At 48.3% G+C, this 25,628-nt stretch overlaps 1 pseudogene; it reads left to right on the plus strand.

The window, feature by feature from the left end:
• Window positions 1-3,146: 3,146 nt before the first annotated feature.
• Window positions 3,147-25,628, plus strand: part of LOC133362252 (zinc finger protein 208-like) — a 44,602-nt pseudogene continuing 22,120 nt past the window's right edge.

Genomic DNA, 25,628 nt, shown 5'->3' on the forward strand with positions numbered 1-25,628 from the left:
TAAGCGTTGTTTATTATAATGTAATGCGAGCTTAAATGGGCAGGTCGGATGTGACGATCCGAGAGGGAGGAGTCAGGGTCACGTGGGAGAGGGAGGAGTCAGGGTCACGTGGGCGAGGGGTTATAGGAAGGAGACCGGAAGACAGCCTGGTGGCTGAGGGGCTCATCGGACGGCGCCAGCCAGCGGGGTGAGGAGAGAGCAGAGTGCGCGGGGCGCACAGGGCGTGCAGGGGTTGCACGGAGCAGCAGAGTAGCTGCAGAGCTAGCGGAGGACAAGCAGGGGGTGCGAGGTTGCACCAGCAGCAGAGTAACTGTAGAGCTAGCGGAGGACAAGCAGGGGGTGCGAGGTTGCACCAGCAGCAGAGTAGCTGCAGAGCTAGCGGAGGCTAGCACAGGGCGTGCGAGGTTGCACGGAGCAGCAGAGTAGCTGCAGAGCTAGCGGAGGACTAGCAGGGGGTGCGAGGTTGCACCAGCAGCAGAGTATCTGCAGAGCGGAGCAGCAGGGGAGCTGCAGAGTGCGCGGGGCGCAAGGAGAGACGACGCTGGACCGAGGAGGAAGCCAGCGGGGTGAGCGGAAGACGAACACAAATAAAGGACCGACGGAGATCGACATCGTGTGACGGAGTCCTTTATTACACATACACAGCAGTGTACGTACACAGGGATTGCGATTGACATCACAAATAAATGGGCGAACAAATGATTGTACATACCTATACACATACATACACGCATGTACGTATCCACATAAACAAGTGTAAATATACATGTGTACACACATTGCAGGGTGAATATTAGCAAATGAACGCGAATTATGTGGTGAGATGCACATATGTATTCAGGCTTAAGCTCAATAGCCAGATTAGCGAAGCTAATTGCTAGATATGCAAATTGGAAATTCCAAAAATAACAATTGAATGTAAAGTTCATAAAATTCAACGTCGGAAAACTTCATCTTTCATCAATGCAACACCATTCCAAACGACCCCAGCATTTGTGTGCTGGTGTCATTGACCCAATTCGATTGATACCTGTGACTTACAGCTTTCCACACCTTACGCCACGCTCCCACGTCCCCTTCATTCGTTTTTTTGTTAATCAGAAGAAAGCAATCCCTGTTGTTTGTCAATCCCCAGCCACGAGTAAAGTTTTGAAAAAACAACCCCCTTCCTTCATTGACGGTGTTGGACGGTAACGCTGTGGTGGATGTGAGAAATGTCCCGGAGGTAAGGCTCGTAGCCACCACAGCGTCCCACGAGGTCTTTGGACGGGTGCGAGGGGCTGGTAACACCTCAATAGTCAATGAAATTAGCAAAACAACTCGTATTCTTAGGTTTTTTCGGTAAGGTCACGTAGGTAAAACACATTAAAAAGTAAAATAAAATAAAAATCACGACGTTTCAGAGGCAACACAAGCTTCCGTCTTCAGGTGGTACCATCACAGCCAAGACAGCTGTATCAAAAAAAAACTCGTCGCAAATTTTAAACACGGGCAAAATATTGAACACATACACACTGGTGTATATACACACCGAAGGTCGTATGTTACAGACTAGAAGATGACGATTGTTTTTTTTGCTTAACGTTATTATAAACCACGCTTTCAAGCTAAACCATTCAGATGATTATTCAAAGTTTATGACAAAAATTTTAACAAAACACACTCGTTTGCTAAAAGCACCATGCTCAACACGAGTGTCCTTAAATATGTTTATTAAACAGGTTCAGAACAGTATTAACTTGCACCTATTAGTCCAAGATGGGGCCGGCTAGTTTTTTTAGGCTAGTCCCGTGTGTGTTTGTTGTGTGAGGTGTCTTGATAGCAGTCGTTCTCCACTGTAGTCCTGGCATCTGCTGCTCAGATTCCTTCCACAGCTGTGGTCCCAGTGGCACCGTCTCTCCGGGGGGAACCATGTGGTGTGTGTGTGTGACGTGTATCACGGGGTGTGTGGGTGTGTGCACCTCCTCCACCTCCTCCTTTGTCTCGTCCTCCATCTCTTCCGTCGTGAGAATTATTGTATTATGTTTTATTTTTATTATTTTATTACTTCCCTTCTCCGTGACTTTACCGACAGAACCATTAAGATGAATCTCTGCAGTTTAGAGGGCATTGTCGGGTGAATATTAGCAAATTCACAGGAAGCACGGAATTATGCATGGAGATGTATGTAATTATTCAAACAGAAGTGTACAATTACGCAGTAGGATGTACATACGTATTAAGGTTAAATTACAATGGCCAGATTCGCTAAGCTATGTTGCTACATATGCGGATTGTTAATGTAAAAATTAACAATTGAATGCAAAGTCGATGATAATCCAAGACGAGAACAAAGGATTTGAATGCTAGAGGGGAGTTATAAGGGGCTTAAATTCAGACCTCAAGACTATTTCGAGAGGGATTTCGCCGAGGATAGACGCGCAACTCCTCGCTCTGCAGATTACCCTTCTCCTGCGAGACCCAGCCTGGCGAGCCCGATTGCGTGGCGACTGGGAGAGTTCGTGGCGATCTCTTCAGAAGGGTTACAGGGACATCGACACGCCGTGCATCAACAAGTAAGTGTCTTCGTTAGTGGATAAAACTGGTAGTCGCGTGTAGCCCGACTTACGAGACGTTACTGTGTGTAGGTTAGACGTTAGTGAGAGTTTGCTTTTTGGCGATTTGAGACAGACATCCACGCAGCTTAGAGGGTGCCTTTAACTCTCAACAACACCCGCGACTGTTACTCTGCTCTGAAGAATCAGTCACATGGAGCAGATAAACTATCCACATCGCCACGCACACACGGGCGAGAAGCCGTTCAATTGCTCTGTGTGTGGGAAGGCATTTTCACGGAAATCCCATCTTAACAGACACCATTAAACACACGCGGGCGAGAAGCCGTTCAGTTGCTCTGTGTGTGGGAAGGCATTTTCACGGAAATCCCATCTTAACAGACACCATAAAACACACGCGGGCGAGAAGCCGTTCAATTGCTCTGTGTGTGGGAAGGCATTTTCACGGAAATCCATCTTAACGATCACCAGAAGACACACACGGGCGAGAAGCCATTCAAATGCTCTGCGTGTGGGAAGGCATTTTCACGTAAATCACATCTTAACAGACACCAGAAAACACACACGAGCTAGAAGCCATTCAGTTGCTCTGTTTGTGGGAAGGCATTTGCGGAGAAATCACATCTAAACAGACACCAGAAAACACACACGAACGAGAAGTCATTCAATTGCGCTGTGTGCGGGAAGGCATTTTCACGGAAATAAAATCTTCAGTCACAAGAAAACACACTCGGGCTAGAAGCCATTTCATTGCTCTCAGAGGGAGAGGACATGTTCACGGCCATCACCCGAAACAAGCACCAGAAGAGCCGCAATGATAGGGAAGTGAAATCAAAATGTAGAATTCAAAGTGCTGCAATGAATCCTGAAAAAATGCATCTTTCGAACCTATGCAGGTGGATCCTGAAAGATGGCGAGATGTAGTGGATGTAATCAGCGCTGACGACAATTCCTCTTTCGACCCCATGAAGTTGGATCCGGAGAGATGGCTGGATGTAGTGGAGTGGCTGAAGACTCAAACGTATTGAGTACATCTGTTAACTGTTGCCCTGTGTATATTCGTGTCTCTTAGATATATTTTTTCAGTGATTTCCAGTACTCCGAGCTAGAGTGATGTTGTGAATGCTCTATAATGTGTTCAGATGAACGTATTCCTTTTAATTTCCAGAAGTGTTCACTTATTTCAGGATGACAACAATGTTATACTTCTATAGATGCGTTGCTTCGTCTGATGGTTGTATCATCGGGACTGGTAAATGTTTGGTGTTTATGGTAGAAGGTGCCATGTCATCCTCTCACAGCTAATTGCGTGTTAAAGTTTATTCTAGACTTCGTCACGTTAAGGTGGTGCTTTGTAGTCATATCGGACTACTTGTTGATGTGTTGTGAAGCGCAGTGGTTGTGTGGTGGTTCAATTTCTAATTTTACTCTCGTGGTTAAGTGGTTTTATTGATCTAAAGTTGGAGAAATACTGTGATCACAACTTTGCTCAATATTTTAAACATGTTCTTTAATTTTTTTTTTATCATTGTGTAATGCGGTTGTAAACGGCCCTTCTGAGGTGCCGTCAGGGGGGGAGGAGTTAGGTCACGTGGGGGGAGAGGGGTTGAGTATAGAAGGAGGGGAACCGGAAGAGCAAGGGGAGTGACGGGGAACCAGGAACAGAGGAAGGCCACGAAGGGCGAAGCGGGGTGTGGCGAGATCGCCACGAACACGGGGGAAGCGAGGATCGGCACCGTTGGCCAGCGGTGACCGACCCGAAGCAGCAAGGAGGCTGCAGTCAGCAGCGGGGCTGCACAGAGAGAGTGGGCAGCGGGTCTGCATACAGAGACAGCCAGAGGGTCTGCACATAGGGGTAGCAGCAAGTCTGCAGGGAGGAGGTTACAGTAGATGAAGCAGTGACAGTCAGAGGGGTGAGGAAGCTATAATAGCAGTGAATAGCCGGGGGCTACAAATACAGGAGTTATGACAGAGTGCCGTGTGGGTAAAGACGTGAACCTGAATAAAGACACGAAGACAGAAAGAAGTGTTCGAGTCCTTTTATTACACTGGAGTCAGAAGTGAAACGGCATGGCGAAACAACTGAGGAAGAAGAATATCCCATCTCCGGCGTCGGCTTCATCATCGGACGACGACGATCTTCCTCCTGAGGTCGGCTTCACTTCGGCGGAGGGAGAGATCCGTGAGGGCCCGGGTGTGGAGGAGGTTGCCGCTGCGCCCGACCCATCTGCGTTGAAGGACGAAGATTTAAGATGGACCCGGATGGCGGAGCAACTGGCGACCCTAAAAACCGTCATCACGGAGTTGTGTGACCTTGTCACGCCAAGGGCGGCGTTGGTAGGTGATGGTGGTGATCGGCAGGAGCCCGGGTCGTCTTCGATGGCGCCGCCATCGACCACGCGGCGTGAAGACGCCATCTTGGGCGTGGCGCACCACGGAAGGCGGGAAGCCGCCATCTTGGGGCCGCCACGAAGATCGTCCGCCATCTTGGCGACACCGCGTTGCGACGCCTTGCTGAACTTGCCGCCGGAAGAGTCGGTGACGGACGGAAGCAGGCCAAGGAGCCGCAGTCGTCACCTTACAACTGTTAAGGAGTTCTCCATCGGGGGCGATTGGAGTGCGTTCGCTTGTCGATTTTTGGCGGCGGTACGAACGGCAAGGTGGACGGACGCCGAGGCGCTGGAGGTGCTTCCGACTCTCCTTGACGATGAGTCTGTTCGTTTTTTTCGCTCTATAAAAGCTGCGAAGAAGAAAACATTGCGTGGAGTGTTCGACGAAATGGCGGACGCGTACGAGCCACCGGATGACGCCCATCGCCGCTTCGTGCAGCGGCAACGCGCACCGGAGGAGTCGCCTGTAGCGTACAGGGGCGCCGTGCTGGAACTCGCGATGGCCGCTTACCCGGAGACGGAGCCTGACCTGCTGGAACCTCTCATCTTGGGGAAGATGTTGGAGTTATCCCGGGATCTGGGCATTCCTATGCCGGCTTGCGGTCACGAGAAACTCACGTCCCGGACCGCGGCTAAGTGTTTGGACGCCCAGTTCAATCTCCGCCGCTGGAAACAAGTCACGGCGTGGACGGGCGGTCCTGTCGTCGATGGGGGGGCCGTAGGGTGGGACCCTACAAAGGCCGTGTACGTGCCGGATGCGACCGGCCCAAAGGAGCTGTCGGCCGCCTCCACTCCGTGGCCGGCTCGAAGCGAGCCGGGGCCGCGGGCTCCGCCGCCGGCGCGGCCACGTCGGGACGGGGTGCCTGCTGCGCGCCGACCCGACGTCGACTGTTTCCGCTGCGGCCGTCGGGGCCACTATGCCAGGGACTGCTGGGCCCGGGTTCCGGGGCCGCCCCAGCAGGAGGCCTCGATCGCGGACGTCCCAAAGAAAGACCCTCCGGCACAGGCAAGTCGGTGCGCACCAGACACCCGGCAAGGCCTGACACCTCACTCATCGCCGTTGTTGTGCGACGCGGATGTTCTAAAATATGGGAGGCCAGTATCTGCGCCTTGTCGCTCGATAACGCAGTGGCGTAAGTTGGCTCGGCGGGTTGTCGCGGCCGCTACAGGTTCGTCCACTGTACCGGGGTCGATCCAAGGGGTGGACGTGCGTATTTTGGTGGATTCCGGGGCGTCCGCGACCATTATTTCGGATGTCATATTCCATCTTTTGAACATCCCACCGGGGGCCGTGAGGCCGGCTTACGCTTCCTGCATCGCTGCGAACGGGGGTAGTATGGGCATCGTGGGACAGGTGGACGCTAATATTTCTATCGGGGGGGTCTCGGCCTCGGGCGTTGTGTTAATTTCGAGGTCCCTGGCGGTTCCTTGCTTGTTGGGCACGGATTTTTTGGCTAAGATGCCCATTTTAATTAGAATCAATGAAAATTGCATTGAACTGCCAGGGGGCCGCAAATTGGCGTTTTTACAGTCCACCTGGGGGCGACCGGCTCCGGTTGCCCAGGTGCAGGCGTTATCGGAAGTTTCAGTTGATATTCCACCTGGCTCGCAGATGCTCATTCCCCTACGATACCGGAAGCCGGTTCCGGGTCGGCAGAGTGCTTGTGGAATTTTGCTGTCGCCGTCCGCCGCTGTTACGGGCGGATTGGCACTGGTGGGGGCGCAAACCATTGTCCGTCCGGATCAGCGCCCGTTTTTGCAGGTGTTAAATGCGACTTCTGAAAGCGTGTGTGTGCCGGCTGGTACCGTTGTGGCACACGCCACTACGGCGTTTACGGCTCAGAGTGACATTCCGGACGGGGGGCTGGTGGGTGGTGTTTCACACGACGGAGGGGTGGACGATCGTTGGATCGCCGAATTATGTGCGGAAAATTCGGCCCTTTCCGCTGAGCAGCGTTGTGCGATTCATAAATTATTAGCGAGCTATTCCGATGTGTTTAGCTCGGACGATTTGGACTTGGGACGCACCTCGCTGCTCTCTCATCACATCGAAACGGGGGACGCGGCCCCTATCCGCTTGAACTCGCGTCGGATGAGTCCGGCTGAGCGTGAGCACGTTCGAGGGGCAGTGGAAGACATGTTGAAAGCGGATATTATATCTCCGTCTAATAGCCCGTGGGGTGCGCCTGTCGTGTTGGTTAAAAAGAAAGATGGTAAATTACGATTTTGTGTGGATTTTCGGAAGTTAAATAAAGTGTCGGTGGCAGATGCGTATCCCCTGCCGCGTATGGACGATTCTCTCGATGCCTTGTCAGGGGCTAAGTTTTTTTCAACGCTAGATCTCTCTTCGGGCTTCTGGCAGCTTCCCCTTGACGAGCCCTCGCGGGAAAAGACAGCGTTCCGTACGCCGCAGGGGTTGTTCCAATTTAACTGTCTGCCGATGGGGTTGAATGCAGCCCCTGCCACCTTTCAGAGATTGATGGAGTTGGTATTGACGGGGTTGCAGTGGGAGACATGTCTCATTTATTTAGATGATATTATTGTCTTCAGCCGCACATTTGATGAGCATTTATTGCGGTTGGAGGCCGTTTTTGCCAGAATGCGTTCTGCTAATTTGAAATTCAAGCCTAAGAAATGTCATCTACTGCAACGTTCCGTTCGATACTTGGGACATATTGTTAGTGCGGACGGGGTGGCCACGGATCCAGAGAAAACTGCGTGTGTCCGGGATTGGGCAACCCCCGCCACGGTGGGTGATGTGCGTCGGTTTTTGGGGTTCGCCTCATATTACCGGAGGTTTGTTCCGAATTTCGCTACTATCGCCAGGCCTTTGCATCTCCTTACTGGGAAGGGGCACAAATTTGTGTGGGGACCGCCGGAGGAGGCGGCGTTTCGGAGCCTGCGCGACCTACTGGCTACTGCGCCGACGTTGGATTATCCGGATTTTGAACATCCCTTCATTCTGGATACTGATGCGAGTGACACCGGGATTGGGGCGGTGTTGTCCCAGTCAAAAGGTGGTGTTGAGCGTGTGGTGGCGTACGGGAGTCGGGTTTTGTCTCCCGCGGAAACTCGTTACTGCGTCACTCGCAGGGAACTTTTGGCTATTGTGTATTTTCTCCGCCAATTTCGACCGTATCTGTACGGTCGGTCGTTTATTGTCCGAACGGACCATGCGGCCTTGCAGTACGCTCTTAAGATGGACCAGCCATCCGGACAATTGGCGAGATGGCTGGACACGTTGCAAGAATTCTCCTTCCAAATTCACCATCGGAAGGGTGTGCGTCACGCTAACGCGGACGCACTGTCCAGGTTGCCGCAACAATCCCCTTGTGCGTGTGCGTCGGGGACGCATAGGTGTGGACCGGCTCAGCCCCCCCCTCAACCTGTCGCGCGGGCAGTGGATGTTCTCGAACCTCCGCTTACACCGGGACCGGTTGAAGGGGGACCGGCTGACGGGATTTTGCGTCTTCCAAGGTCTGTGTGGATTCGGGAGCAAATGTTGGACGATTCTTTGGTGTCGTTACGGAAACGAACGGAGAAGGCGGGTAAGGAAGTCGGTGCGGGTGGTAATTCGGAAACTGCTCTCCGAGATGGGTTACTGATGTGGAGGGAAGGGATACAGGAACACTGGCGTCTCGTTGTGCCTGCGTCATTGCGCTATGAGTTGATTCGATCTTTGCACTGTGACACACTTTTACACCTGGGGGTGCAGAAAACCCTATTGACGCTGCAACGAGACTATTATTGGCACGGCATGACGACGGATGTCGTCGGTCACGTTCGCGCGTGTCCCGATTGTGCCCGCCGTAAGCCGCCTAAACACCCATATGTTCCGCCGATACAATCGATTAAAGTATCTCGGGTTAATGAGTTGGTGGCGTTAGATATTTTGGGACCCTTTCCGCCATCAGCTAAAGGGAATAAGTATTTACTGGTGGGGGTGGAGTACCTCTCTCGCTGGCCGATGGCCTGGCCCTTGCCTGACCAGTCAGCGGCGTCTATCACGGACGCCTTTCTATTTGGGTATGTAATGGACAAAGGGGCTCCGGAGAGGCTCCTTACGGATCAGGGACGTAACTTTTCGTCTAAATTGTTGGGGGAGGTGTGTGCGGCTCTTGGAACTAAAAAGATACGGACGTCCCCCTACCACCCGCAAACGGATGGTATGGTGGAACGGTTGAATCGGACTCTGTCCGCCATGCTGTGCCATACGGTCGGGGAAAACCAATCTGATTGGGATTTGCATATCCCTGGGGTGCTTTCGGCGTATCGCATGACGCCGCACGCGGCTACTGGATACTCGCCGTTTTTCCTTATGTACGGCCGTGAGAACGTGCCGCCGATTCATGACCAGTTGGGAACCGGTGCGAGGGGGCCTGTTAAGCCTCTTCCTGAGTATATTAAGGACAACGTTCGGCGTGTCGCTGAGGCGAGGGAAAATGCCCGCATGGCTACTGCCAAGGCTCAGGCCAGGAATGAGCGGTGTGCCCGACGTTCAAAGGGGGAGTGTCCCTGGAAAAAGGGGGACCTGGCCTGGCTTCATTGCCCACAGGTGCGGCCAGGTACATCTCCTAAATTACATCGACCTTGGCAGGGTCCGGTCCGCCTCATTGAGGTTCCCAACCCACAGTCGGCGCGTGTTCAGGTTGGTGCACGGCGTTGGTTCGTGCACACGTCCCGGTTGAAGCCATACATTGCCCCACGGCCGGATGCGTCATCTCCCCAAGTTGCCTTGCCGGGGTCTGTTGCTGCCGACTCGCCCTTGCCTGTGTCTGCTGACCTTGCGAGAGCGCCTGTCGTACCCTTCACAGACAAGCCGGCCGTGACAGCGCAGGGAGGAGGACCTTCCGCTTGTGGGACGCCGACCGGAGCCGCAGAACCCACGGGACCTGCAGCTCTTCCTATCCCTCCGCGGACGCGAGTACGGGATGTTTCTGGACGCGAGCGGGACAGTGGCGGGCCTCCAATGGCGACGGAAGAACTTGCGCCCGTCGCCCCTAAAACCCTTCCACGTTCCCGCTCGGCGGGTGGGCCGCCGACCGTCCGGGACGGCCCGGCTACCCGTACTCGCTCGAAATCCCTCACGTTTCGTTAGATTGTGTTGTGTTGTGTTATTGTTATAATGTTCTTCAATGCTTCGTGTCTTTTTGCGTGTTGGCCCTTTACACCCGCATTGCTTTTCAGGTTGCAATTCAGCCGAGGTCGGCTGGATTTTCTTTAGGGGGGAGGGTGATGTAATGCGGTTGTAAACGGCCCTTCTGAGGTGCCGTCAGGGGGGGAGGAGTTAGGTCACGTGGGGGGAGAGGGGTTGAGTATAGAAGGAGGGGAACCGGAAGAGCAAGGGGAGTGACGGGGAACCAGGAACAGAGGAAGGCCACGAAGGGCGAAGCGGGGTGTGGCGAGATCGCCACGAACACGGGGGAAGCGAGGATCGGCACCGTTGGCCAGCGGTGACCGACCCGAAGCAGCAAGGAGGCTGCAGTCAGCAGCGGGGCTGCACAGAGAGAGTGGGCAGCGGGTCTGCATACAGAGACAGCCAGAGGGTCTGCACATAGGGGTAGCAGCAAGTCTGCAGGGAGGAGGTTACAGTAGATGAAGCAGTGACAGTCAGAGGGGTGAGGAAGCTATAATAGCAGTGAATAGCCGGGGGCTACAAATACAGGAGTTATGACAGAGTGCCGTGTGGGTAAAGACGTGAACCTGAATAAAGACACGAAGACAGAAAGAAGTGTTCGAGTCCTTTTATTACAATTGTGTAATAAATGAATAACTTAAAATATAGGTTTCAGAGTGTGCGTGGATTGCACGTTCGTTGTTCTAGTGTTTGATGGCTTGGACTTCTGGACGAATGGCTTCAGTCGAAAAGGACGTCAATGGGGAAATCGACGTTCACGTGTTGAATTTTAAGAATATGTTTTAACTGTTGAAATTGGGAAATAATTTGTCTAGTTCCTTCCTGTTTGAGCATGCGTTTTAATAAAGATTTCAATACGAGTATTAACGTGAATTTTCTTGCAGATTAATAAAGACCTGAATTGTTTTTAAAGATGACTGATCGTACGTTATTTCAACCATATCCTTCCTTGAAAAAACACGGACGAGTAGACATACACACACAAGTGTGCTTATAAACACAACTGTCTATACAGCGGTGTGCAATCACACACGAGTGTGCATGTGTTTCTACGAGATTTAACTTTAATTTTCTTGCAGAACAATAAAGACCTGACATGTTAAAGATGACTAATCGTCCCTTATTGCTACAATGTTCATAGCGAACACGTGTGGAGGCGAGTTTCAGGTGAAGCATCTCCAGCACACAAGTTTACCCTCACCTGGCAGCATCGTGGCTGTCCGCTGATCACACTCATGACGTCACACTCATGACGTCACACGCACGAGCTGTAGGGGCGGGGCTCTGTCCACTCAGTGGCGCTGTTTTCATTAATTTAGCACCACGAGCGGGGAGTCTCATCCCTGTAGTTCCCTGTTGTTGTGCCGCATTCAACACCACATACACACACGGGTGCACATGCATACACGAGGGAGTACACCCATTTGTGCATCTATACATACAACACATATGTATAGATGCACAAATGAGTGTAAATGCATCGTGGTGTAGATACATGCACAGTGTAATTGCACACAGCAATATACATAAACACATTTGCACGTATACAGTAGTGTGCAAGCTCAGGGATTGCGTTTCAACACACACAAATATGTGAGCACACACGATTGTACATACATACACGAGTGCACATGCACACGAATGTACCCACAGAGAAGTACACACCCATGTACATACACATGGCTACAGTTCCCTGCTGTAATGGCTGGTGCTTATGCTAGAAGGTGGCATGTGTTGTAATTATTGCACAGGAAATGAGGTGGTTCAATTTCTAATTTTACTCTCGTGGTTAAGTGGTTTTGTTGAGCTAAAGTCGGAGAAATACTGTGATCACAACTTTACTCAATATTTTAAACATGTTCTTTAATTTTTTTTATCATTGTGTAATAAACAAAATAACTTAAAGTAATAGGTTTCAGAGTGTGCGTGGATTGCACGTTCGTTGTTCTTGTGTTTGATGGCTTGGACTTCTGGACGAATGGCTTCAGTCGAAAAGGACGTCAATGGGGAAATCGACGTTTACGTGTTAGACTTTAGGAATATGTTATAACTGTTGAAATTGGGAAATAATTTGCCCAGTTCCTTCCTGTTTGAGCATGCGTATTAATAAAGATTTCGATACGAGTGTTAACGTGAATTTTCTTTTAGATTAATAAAGACCTGAATTGTTTTTAAAGATGACTGATCGTACGTTATTTCAACCATATCCTTCCTTAAAAAAAAGCACGGACGAGTAGACATACACACACAAGTGTGCTTATAAACACACGTCTATACAGCGGTGTGCATTGACACACGAGTGTGCATGTGTTTCTACGCGTTTTAACTTTAATTTTCTTGCAGAACAATAAAGACCTGACATGTTAAAGATGACTAATCGTCCCTTATTGCTACAATGTTCATAGCGAACACGCGTGGAGGCGAGTTGCAGGTGAAGCATCTCCAGCACACAAGTTGACCCTCACCTGGCAGCATCGTGGCTGTCCGCTGATCACACTCATGACGTCACACTCATGACGTCACACGCACGAGCTGTAGGGGCGGGGCTCTGTCCGCTCAGTGGCGCTGTTTTCATTAATTTAGCACCATGAGCGGGGAGTCTCATCCCTGTAGTTCCCTGTTGTGGTGCCGCATTCATCACCACGTTGCCCCTCAATTCTTTGTACGACACGATATGAAAATAAGTTGTGTGTTTCACTACACATACTTACACGAGTACACATACACACTCCCTTGAACACACACCCACACACGAGTGGACATACACAGTGCTGTGGGGAAATGCACGAATGTGCATACACACCTCTTTGTATATACACTGGTGCACATGCATACACGAGTGCGTACACCAATTTGTGCAAGTATACATACAACACATATGTATAGATGCACAAATGAGTGTAAATGCATACGGATGGGATTCGTCTGGCATAATCATGTGCATGTTGTTAGTTTGCACATTTACAATGGCCTGTAAACTAATATCAATTGATTTGCCTTACCTGTGAAATACAGCATGAAATATCACAATGTTGATCAAGATATACTTTAACTAAGAGGTGCATGCTTCATTGCGTGTTGACGTGGTTTCATGAACATGTTTAAGGACACTTGTTGATCAGCGTGTGTCTAGACAACGAAGGTGAATTGTATATTCTATCAATTAAAATGGTTACAATTGCCGTGGATACCAATCTGGATGGTATAGTTTGTAAGCGTTGTTTATTATAATGTAATGCGAGCTTAAATGGGCAGGTCGGATGTGACGATCCGAGAGGGAGGAGTCAGGGTCACGTGGGAGAGGGAGGAGTCAGGGTCACGTGGGCGAGGGGTTATAGGAAGGAGACCGGAAGACATCTGGGGCAGTCGAGGGAGTGAAGAGGGAGACCACGTTGTTTGGCCGCCGTGCCTCAGCCTGGTGGCTGAGGGGCTCATCGGACGGCGCCAGCCAGCGGGGTGAGGAGAGAGCAGAGTGCGCGGGGCGCACAGGGCGTGCAGGGGTTGCACGGAGCAGCAGAGTAGCTGCAGAGCTAGCGGAGGACAAGCAGGGGGTGCGAGGTTGCACCAGCAGCAGAGTAACTGTAGAGCTAGCGGAGGACAAGCAGGGGGTGCGAGGTTGCACCAGCAGCAGAGTAGCTGCAGAGCTAGCGGAGGCTAGCACAGGGCGTGCGAGGTTGCACGGAGCAGCAGAGTAGCTGCAGAGCTAGCGGAGGACTAGCAGGGGGTGCGAGGTTGCACCAGCAGCAGAGTATCTGCAGAGCGGAGCAGCAGGGGAGCTGCAGAGTGCGCGGGGCGCAAGGAGAGACGACGCTGGACCGAGGAGGAAGCCAGCGGGGTGAGCGGAAGACGAACACAAATAAAGGACCGACGGAGATCGACATCGTGTGACGGAGTCCTTTATTACACATACACAGCAGTGTACGTACACAGGGATTGCGATTGACATCACAAATAAATGGGCGAACAAATGATTGTACATACCTATACACATACATACACGCATGTACGTATCCACATAAACAAGTGTAAATATACATGTGTACACACATTGCAGGGTGAATATTAGCAAATGAACGCGAATTATGTGGTGAGATGCACATATGTATTCAGGCTTAAGCTCAATAGCCAGATTAGCGAAGCTAATTGCTAGATATGCAAATTGGAAATTCCAAAAATAACAATTGAATGTAAAGTTCATAAAATTCAACGTCGGAAAACTTCATCTTTCATCAATGCAACACCATTCCAAACGACCCCAGCATTTGTGTGCTGGTGTCATTGACCCAATTCGATTGATACCTGTGACTTACAGCTTTCCACACCTTACGCCACGCTCCCACGTCCCCTTCATTCGTTTTTTTGTTAATCAGAAGAAAGCAATCCCTGTTGTTCAATCCCCAGCCACGAGTAAAGTTTTGAAAAAATAACCCCCTTCCTTCATTGACGGTGTTGGACGGTAACGCTGTGGTGGATGTGAGAAATGTCCCGGAGGTAAGGCTCGTAGCCACCACAGCGTCCCACGAGGTCTTTGGACGGGTGCGAGGGGCTGGTAACACCTCAATAGTCAATGAAATTAGCAAAACAACTCGTATTCTTAGGTTTTTTCGGTAAGGTCACGTAGGTAAAACACATTAAAAAGTAAAATAAAATAAAAATCACGACGTTTCCGAGGCAACACAAGCTTCCGTCTTCAGGTGGTACCATCACAGCCAAGACAGCTGTATCAAAAAAAAAAAAACTCGTCGCAAATTTTAAACACGTGCAAAATATTGAACACATACACACTGGTGTATATACACACCGACGGTCGTATGTTACAGACTAGAAGATGACGATTGTTTTTTTGCTTAACGTTATTATAAACCACGCTTTCAAGCTAAACCATTCAGATGATTATTCAAAGTTCATGACAGAAATTATAACAAAACACACTCGTTTGCTAAAAGCACCATGCTCAACACGAGTGTCCTTAAATATGTTTATTAAACAGGTTCAGAACAGTATTAACTTGCACCTATTAGTCCAAGATGGGGCCGGCTAGTTTTTTTTGGCTAGTCCCGTGTGTGTTTGTTGTGTGAGGTGTCTTGATAGCAGTCGCTCTCCACTGTAGTCCTGGCATCTGCTGCTCAGATTCCTTCCACAGCTGTGGTCCCAGTGGCACCGTCTCTCCGGGGAACCATGTGGTGTGTGTGTGTGACGTGTATCACGGGGAGTGTGGGTGTGTGCCTGGGATGTGTCACGGGGTGGGTGGGTAGTCTGGTGATAGTGGTCATGGTTGGCAGCGATCCACGACCACAACAACCACCCCTACTGTGTGGTGGCCATGCCACCACAAAGCAGCACGCGGCGGAGGAGTGAGGTGATCGCTCTCGCCACGCGAGCAAGGCCCCCTCGCTTCCTCTTTTTTCCCTGCATCAACAACAACAATAACCGCCATTCGCCACTAAGTGGCGGTGACGTCACCACGACGCTTGTGCCAGGCCAAGTGCACCTTGAGGCTACCACGTGAAGTGTCGAACGCCCGCTGGCAGGAGGTCACGGGGCAGACCCAGCAGGTGCCACGGGTCGACTGACCGAGATGACCGAGATGACTGGCTGATGCACCACCTGTGCCCCCTACTGTACCAACTTGCTGTGCTTTAGCCACCCGGCGCTCCGCTCGTTGTTGTGAGCGTCGCTCCTCCGCCCTCCGTTGTTGTTGGAGGGCGACTGCCTCCAACTGCCCAGTAGCGTCCTTCACGAGCCTGCATCACCACCTCCACCACCTGCACCTCCTCCACCTCCTCCTTTGTCTCGTCCTCCATCTCTTCCATCGTGAGAATTATTTTATTATGTTTTATTTTTATTATTTTATTTCTTCCCTTCTACGTGACTTTACCGAAAGAACCATGAGGATGAATCCCTGCAGTTTAGAGGACATTGTCGGGTGAATATTGGCAAATTATCACGAAGCACGAAATTATGCATGGATATGTATATCTTTATTTAAACGGAAGCATACAATTATGCAGTGAGATATGCATATGTATTAAGGTTAAATTGCAATGGCCGGATTAGCTAAGCTATGTTGCTACATATGCGGATGGTTAATGTAGAAATTAACAATTGAATGCAAAGTCGATGATAATCCAAGACGAGAACAAAGGAATTGAATGCTAGAGGGGAGTTATAAGGGGCTTAAAATCAGACCTCAAGACCATTTCGAGAGGGATTTCACTGAGGATAGACGCGCAACTCTTCGCTCTGCAGATTACCCTTCTCCTGCGAGACCCAGCCTGGCGAGCTCGATTGCCTGGCGACTGGGAGAGTTCGTGGCGATCTCTTCAGACGGGTTACAGGGACATCGACACGCCGTGCATCAACAAGTAAGTGTCTTCGTTAGTGGATACAACTGGTAGTCGCGTGTAGCCCGACTTACGAGACGTTACTGTGTGTCGGTTAGACGTTAGTGAGAGTTTGCTTTTTGGCGATTTGAGACAGACATCCACGCAGCTTAGAGGGTGCCTTTAACTCTCAACAACACCCGCGACTGTTACTCTGCTCTGAAGAATCAGTCACATGGAGCAGATAAACTATCCACATCGCCACGCACACACGGGCGAGAAGCCGTTCAATTGCTCTGTGTGTGGGAAGGCATTTTCACGGAAATCCCATCTTAACAGACACCATAAAACACACGCGGGCGAGAAGCCGTTCAGTTGCTCTGTGTGTGGGAAGGCATTTTCACGGAAATCGAATCTTAACGATCACCAGAAGACACACACGGGCGAGAAGCCATTCAAATGCTCTGCGTGTGGGAAGGCATTTTCACATAAATCACATCTTAACAGACACCAGAAAACACACTCGGGTGAGAAGCCATTCAGTTGCTCTGTTTGTGGGAAGGCATTTGCGGAGAAATCACATCTAAAGAGACACCAGAAAACACACACGAACGAGAAGCCATTCAATTGCGCTGTGTGCGGGAAGGCATTTTCACGGAAATAAAATCTTCAGTCACAAGAAAACACACTCGGGCTAGAAGCCATTTCATTGCTCTACGAGGGAGAGGACATGTTCACGGCCATCACCCCGAAACAAGCACCAGAAGATCCGCAATGATAGGGAAGTGAAATCAAAATGTAGAATTCAAAGTGCTGCAATGAGTCCTGAAAAAATGCATCTTTCGAACCTATGCAGGTGGATCCTGAAAGATGGCGAATGTAGTGGATGTAATCAGCGCTGACGACAATTCCTCTTTCGACCCCATGAAGTTGGATCCGGAGAGATGGCTGGATGTAGTGGAGTGGCTGAAGACTCAAACGTATTGAGTACATCTGTTAACTGTTGCCCTGTGTATATTCGTGTCTCTTAGATGTATTTTTTCAGTCATTTCCATTACTCCGAGCTAGAGTCATGTGAATGTGTTCAGATGAAAGTTTTCCTTTTAATTTCCAGAAGTGTTCACTTATTTCAGGATGACAACAATGTTATACTTCTATAGATGCGTTGCTTCGTCTGGTGGTTGTATCATCGGGACTGGTAAATGTTTGGTGTTTATGGTAGAAGGTGCCATGTCATCCTCTCACAGCTAATTGCGTGTTAAAGTTTATTCTAGACTTCGTCACGTTAAGGTGGTGCTTTGTAGTCCTATCGGACTACTTGTTGATGTGGTGTGATGCGCAGTGGTTGTGTGGTGGTTCAATTTCTAATTTTACTCTCGTGGTTAAGTGGTTTTGTTGATTTAAAGTTGGAGAAATACTGTGATCACAACTTTGCTCAATATTTTAAACATGTTCTTAATTTTCGATTTAAAGCTTTCGTGACTGCAGGGATTCATCTTCTTGGTTCTTTCAGGTAAAGTGACGTAGAATGGAAATAATAAAATAATAATATTTTATGATGTTTTATTTTTATTATTTTATTATTTCCATTCTACGTGACTTTACCGAAAGAACCAAGAAGATGTTCTTAAAAAATATTTTATCATTGTGTAATAAACAAAATAACTTAAAGTAATAGGTTTCAGAGTGTGCGTGGATTGCACGTTCGTTGTTCTTGTGTTTGATGGCTTGGACTTCTGGACGAATGGCTTCAGTCAAAAGGACGTCGATGGGGAAATCGACGTTTACGTGTTAGATTTTAAGAATATGTTTTAACTGTTGAGTTCCTATTGGGAAATAATTTGCCTAGTTCCTTCCTGTTTGAGCATGCGTATGAATAAAGATTTCGATACGAGTATTAACGTGAATTTTCTTGCAGAACAATAAAGACCTGACATGTTAAAGATGACTAATCGTCCCTTATTGCTACAATGTTCATAGCGAACACGCGTGGAGGCGAGTTTCAGGTGAAGCATCTCCAGCACACAAGTTGACCCTCACCTGGCAGCATCGTGGCTGTCCGCTGATCACACTCATGACGTCACACTCATGACGTCACACGCACGAGCTGTAGGGGCGGGGCTCTGTCCGCTCAGTGGCGCTGTTTTCATTAATTTAGCACCACGAGCGGGGAGTCTCATCCCTGTAGTTCCCTGTTGTGGTGCCGCATTCATCACCACGTTGCCCCTCAATGATTTGTACGAAACGATATGAAAATAAGTTGTGTGTTCCACTATACAAACTTACACGAGTACACATATACACTCCCTTGTACACACACCCACACACGAGTTTACATACACCGCGGTGGAGAAAAATGCACGAATGTGCATCCACCCCGCTTTGTACACACAAAGATAAAGATCCCCCGTATAGCCTTAACAGACTGTAGGGGCAAGTGCTGTTAGCGAGCACCTATGAAGGCCGCAACGGTACACGAGGGGGTGGGTGGCCAGCACCACGCCCGACCGCCTTTGTCTCCCTCGTGGCAATGTTTACACACCGCACCAGGTACTCATTTGAGGCTGAGTCGACCTAGGGGAGGCCCGGGACCGGTTCAGATAATCGTCACTGGTGTTGGCCGTGAGCGGGAATCGAACCCGTGTAGCCGGGTTCATAGCGCAGCGCGCTAACCGCTACACCACCGCTCCCCACATATACACTCCGTTGTACACACACCCACACACGAGTGGACATACACAGTGCTGTAGGAAAATGCACGAATGTGCATACACACCGCTTTGTACATACACACACGGGTGCACATGCATACACGAGTGCGTACACCCATTTGTGCATTTATACATACGACACATATGTATAGATGCACAAATGAGTGTAAATGCATCGGGGTGTAGATACATGCACAGTGTAATTGCACACAGCAATATACATAAACACATGTGCACGTATACAGCAGTGTGCATGCTCAGGGATTGCGTTTCAACACACACAAATATGCGAGCACACACGATTGTACATACATACACACACGTGTACAGACCCACACGTGTCCATGAACGAGTGTAAATACACACACGAGTGCACATACACACGAATATACCCACAGAGAAGTACACACCCATGTCCATACACATGGCTACAGTTCCCTGCTGTAATGGCTGGTGCTTATGCTAGAAGGTGGCATGTGTTGTAATTATTGCACAGCAAATGATGTGAGCGTGCTGTCTTGTTGATTCCAAACTTTGTCACGTTAAGGTGGTGCTTCGTAGTCCTATCGGATTACTTGTTGATGTAGTGTGATGCGCATTGGTTGTGAGGTGTTTCAATTCCTGATTTTACTCTCGTTGTTAAGTGGTCTTGTTGAGCTAAAGTTGGAGAAAGACATTGCTCACACACGCTTACAAGCGATACAATTTCGATTATCAATAAAAGTGTATGACAGCAATCGTAATAATTGTCGTGAATTAAATTAAACAAATCACCTTGATTTACTGACGCGCTCATATCAACACAAATACTTAAATATATTTTTTATAAAACAAAGTCAGTACAGTATATATTTGTACCTCTTAGTCGAAATCGAACTGGACATCAGCATTTTGATACTTCAGACTGTATGTCGATGTTAAATCCTCTAAACTTGCTTCAGTTTAAAGGACATTGTCGGGTGAATATTGGCAAATTATCACGAAGCACGAAATTATGCATGGATATGTATATCTTTATTTAAACGGAAGCATACAATTATGCAGTGAGATATGCATATGTATTAAGGTTAAATTGCAATGGCCGGATTAGCTAAGCTATGTTGCTACATATGCGGATTGTTAATGTAGAAATTAACAATTGAATGCAAAGTCGATGATAATCCAAGACGAGAACAAAGGAATTGAATGCTAGAGGGGAGTTATAAGGGGCTTAAAATCAGACCTCAAGACCATTTCGAGAGGGATTTCACTGAGGATAGACGCGCAACTCTTCGCTCTGCAGATTACCCTTCTCCTGCGAGACCCAGCCTGGCGAGCTCGATTGCCTGGCGACTGGGAGAGTTCGTGGCGATCTCTTCAGACGGGTTACAGGGACATCGACACGCCGTGCATCAACAAGTAAGTGTCTTCGTTAGTGGATACAACTGGTAGTCGCGTGTAGCCCGACTTACGAGACGGTACTGTGTGTCGGTTAGACGTTAGTGAGAGTTTGCTTTTTGGCGATTTGAGACAGACATCCACGCAGCTTAGAGGGTGCCTTTAACTCTCAACAACACCCGCGACTGTTACTCTGCTCTGAAGAATCAGTCACATGGAGCAGATAAACTATCCACATCGCCACGCACACACGGGCGAGAAGCCGTTCAATTGCTCTGTGTGTGGGAAGGCATTTTCACGGAAATCCCATCTTAACAGACACCATAAAACACACGCGGGCGAGAAGCCGTTCAGTTGCTCTGTGTGTGGGAAGGCATTTTCACGGAAATCCCATCTTAACAGACACCATAAAATACACGCGGGCGAGAAGCCGTTCAATTGCTCTGTGTGTGGGAAGGCATTTTCACGGAAATCGAATCTTAACGATCACCAGAAGACACACACGGGCGAGAAGCCATTCAAATGCTCTGCGTGTGGGAAGGCATTTTCACATAAATCACATCTTAACAGACACCAGAAAACACACTCGGGTGAGAAGCCATTCAGTTGCTCTGTTTGTGGGAAGGCATTTGCGGAGAAATCACATCTAAAGAGACACCAGAAAACACACACGAACGAGAAGCCATTCAATTGCGCTGTGTGCGGGAAGGCATTTTCACGGAAATAAAATCTTCAGTCACAAGAAAACACACTCGGGCTAGAAGCCATTTCATTGCTCTACGAGGGAGAGGACATGTTCACGGCCATCACCCCGAAACAAGCACCAGAAGATCCGCAATGATAGGGAAGTGAAATCAAAATGTAGAATTCAAAGTGCTGCAATGAGTCCTGAAAAAATGCATCTTTCGAACCTATGCAGGTGGATCCTGAAAGATGGCGAATGTAGTGGATGTAATCAGCGCTGACGACAATTCCTCTTTCGACCCCATGAAGTTGGATCCGGAGAGATGGCTGGATGTAGTGGAGTGGCTGAAGACTCAAACGTATTGAGTACATCTGTTAACTGTTGCCCTGTGTATATTCGTGTCTCTTAGATGTATTTTTTCAGTCATTTCCATTACTCCGAGCTAGAGTCATGTGAATGTGTTCAGATGAAAGTTTTCCTTTTAATTTCCAGAAGTGTTCACTTATTTCAGGATGACAACAATGTTATACTTCTATAGATGCGTTGCTTCGTCTGGTGGTTGTATCATCGGGACTGGTAAATGTTTGGTGTTTATGGTAGAAGGTGCCATGTCATCCTCTCACAGCTAATTGCGTGTTAAAGTTTATTCTAGACTTCGTCACGTTAAGGTGGTGCTTTGTAGTCCTATCGGACTACTTGTTGATGTGGTGTGATGCGCAGTGGTTGTGTGGTGGTTCAATTTCTAATTTTACTCTCGTGGTTAAGTGGTTTTGTTGATTTAAAGTTGGAGAAATACTGTGATCACAACTTTGCTCAATATTTTAAACATGTTCTTAATTTTCGATTTAAAGCTTTCGTGACTGCAGGGATTCATCTTCTTGGTTCTTTCAGGTAAAGTGACGTAGAATGGAAATAATAAAATAATAATATTTTATGATGTTTTATTTTTATTATTTTATTATTTCCATTCTACGTGACTTTACCGAAAGAACCAAGAAGATGTTCTTAAAAAATATTTTATCATTGTGTAATAAACAAAATAACTTAAAGTAATAGGTTTCAGAGTGTGCGTGGATTGCACGTTCGTTGTTCTTGTGTTTGATGGCTTGGACTTCTGGACGAATGGCTTCAGTCAAAAGGACGTCGATGGGGAAATCGACGTTTACGTGTTAGATTTTAAGAATATGTTTTAACTGTTGAGTTCCTATTGGGAAATAATTTGCCTAGTTCCTTCCTGTTTGAGCATGCGTATGAATAAAGATTTCGATACGAGTATTAACGTGAATTTTCTTGCAGAACAATAAAGACCTGACATGTTAAAGATGACTAATCGTCCCTTATTGCTACAATGTTCATAGCGAACACGCGTGGAGGCGAGTTTCAGGTGAAGCATCTCCAGCACACAAGTTGACCCTCACCTGGCAGCATCGTGGCTGTCCGCTGATCACACTCATGACGTCACACTCATGACGTCACACGCACGAGCTGTAGGGGCGGGGCTCTGTCCGCTCAGTGGCGCTGTTTTCATTAATTTAGCACCACGAGCGGGGAGTCTCATCCCTGTAGTTCCCTGTTGTGGTGCCGCATTCATCACCACGTTGCCCCTCAATGATTTGTACGAAACGATATGAAAATAAGTTGTGTGTTCCACTATACAAACTTACACGAGTACACATATACACTCCCTTGTACACACACCCACACACGAGTTTACATACACCGCGGTGGAGAAAAATGCACGAATGTGCATCCACCCCGCTTTGTACACACAAAGATAAAGATCCCCCGTATAGCCTTAACAGACTGTAGGGGCAAGTGCTGTTAGCGAGCACCTATGAAGGCCGCAACGGTACACGAGGGGGTGGGTGGCCAGCACCACGCCCGACCGCCTTTGTCTCCCTCGTGGCAATGTTTACACACCGCACCAGGTACTCATTTGAGGCTGAGTCGACCTAGGGGAGGCCCGGGACCGGTTCAGATAATCGTCACTGGTGTTGGCCGTGAGCGGGAATCGAACCCGTGTAGCCGGGTTCATAGCGCAGCGCGCTAACCGCTACACCACCGCTCCCCACATATACACTCCGTTGTACACACACCCACACACGAGTGGACATACACAGTGCTGTAGGAAAATGCACGAATGTGCATACACACCGCTTTGTACATACACACACGGGTGCACATGCATACACGAGTGCGTACACCCATTTGTGCATTTATACATACGACACATATGTATAGATGCACAAATGAGTGTAAATGCATCGGGGTGTAGATACATGCACAGTGTAATTGCACAGCAATATACATAAACACATGTGCACGTATACAGCAGTGTGCATGCTCAGGGATTGCGTTTCAACACACACAAATATGCGAGCACACACGATTGTACATACATACACACACGTGTACAGACCCACACGTGTCCATGAACGAGTGTAAATACACACACGAGTGCACATACACACGAATATACCCACAGAGAAGTACACACCCATGTCCATACACATGGCTACAGTTCCCTGCTGTAATGGCTGGTGCTTATGCTAGAAGGTGGCATGTGTTGTAATTATTGCACAGCAAATGATGTGAGCGTGCTGTCTTGTTGATTCCAAACTTTGTCACGTTAAGGTGGTGCTTCGTAGTCCTATCGGATTACTTGTTGATGTAGTGTGATGCGCATTGGTTGTGAGGTGTTTCAATTCCTGATTTTACTCTCGTTGTTAAGTGGTCTTGTTGAGCTAAAGTTGGAGAAAGACATTGCTCACACACGCTTACAAGCGATACAATTTCGATTATCAATAAAAGTGTATGACAGCAATCGTAATAATTGTCGTGAATTAAATTAAACAAATCACCTTGATTTACTGACGCGCTCATATCAACACAAATACTTAAATATATTTTTTATAAAACAAAGTCAGTACAGTATATATTTGTACCTCTTAGTCGAAATCGAACTGGACATCAGCATTTTGATACTTCAGACTGTATGTCGATGTTAAATCCTCTAAACTTGCTTCAGTTTAAAGGACATTGTCGGGTGAATATTGGCAAATTATCACGAAGCACGAAATTATGCATGGATATGTATATCTTTATTTAAACGGAAGCATACAATTATGCAGTGAGATATGCATATGTATTAAGGTTAAATTGCAATGGCCGGATTAGCTAAGCTATGTTGCTACATATGCGGATTGTTAATGTAGAAATTAACAATTGAATGCAAAGTCGATGATAATCCAAGACGAGAACAAAGGAATTGAATGCTAGAGGGGAGTTATAAGGGGCTTAAAATCAGACCTCAAGACCATTTCGAGAGGGATTTCACTGAGGATAGACGCGCAACTCTTCGCTCTGCAGATTACCCTTCTCCTGCGAGACCCAGCCTGGCGAGCTCGATTGCCTGGCGACTGGGAGAGTTCGTGGCGATCTCTTCAGACGGGTTACAGGGACATCGACACGCCGTGCATCAACAAGTAAGTGTCTTCGTTAGTGGATACAACTGGTAGTCGCGTGTAGCCCGACTTACGAGACGGTACTGTGTGTCGGTTAGACGTTAGTGAGAGTTTGCTTTTTGGCGATTTGAGACAGACATCCACGCAGCTTAGAGGGTGCCTTTAACTCTCAACAACACCCGCGACTGTTACTCTGCTCTGAAGAATCAGTCACATGGAGCAGATAAACTATCCACATCGCCACGCACACACGGGCGAGAAGCCGTTCAATTGCTCTGTGTGTGGGAAGGCATTTTCACGGAAATCCCATCTTAACAGACACCATAAAACACACGCGGGCGAGAAGCCGTTCAGTTGCTCTGTGTGTGGGAAGGCATTTTCACGGAAATCCCATCTTAACAGACACCATAAAATACACGCGGGCGAGAAGCCGTTCAATTGCTCTGTGTGTGGGAAGGCATTTTCACGGAAATCGAATCTTAACGATCACCAGAAGACACACACGGGCGAGAAGCCATTCAAATGCTCTGCGTGTGGGAAGGCATTTTCACATAAATCACATCTTAACAGACACCAGAAAACACACTCGGGTGAGAAGCCATTCAGTTGCTCTGTTTGTGGGAAGGCATTTGCGGAGAAATCACATCTAATGAGACACCAGAAAACACACACGAACGAGAAGCCATTCAATTGCGCTGTGTGCGGGAAGGCATTTTCACGGAAATAAAATCTTCAGTCACAAGAAAACACACTCGGGCTAGAAGCCATTTCATTGCTCTACGAGGGAGAGGACATGTTCACGGCCATCACCCCGAAACAAGCACCAGAAGATCCGCAATGATAGGGAAGTGAAATCAAAATGTAGAATTCAAAGTGCTGCAATGAGTCCTGAAAAAATGCATCTTTCGAACCTATGCAGGTGGATCCTGAAAGATGGCGAGATGTAGTGGATGTAATCAGCGCTGACGACAATTCCTCTTTCGACC

The sequence above is a fragment of the Lethenteron reissneri genome, unplaced genomic scaffold (assembly GCF_015708825.2).
Source record: "Lethenteron reissneri isolate LAM-NWPU_2019-01 unplaced genomic scaffold, ASM1570882v1 scaffold_141, whole genome shotgun sequence".
NCBI lineage: Eukaryota > Metazoa > Chordata > Hyperoartia > Petromyzontiformes > Petromyzontidae > Lethenteron > Lethenteron reissneri.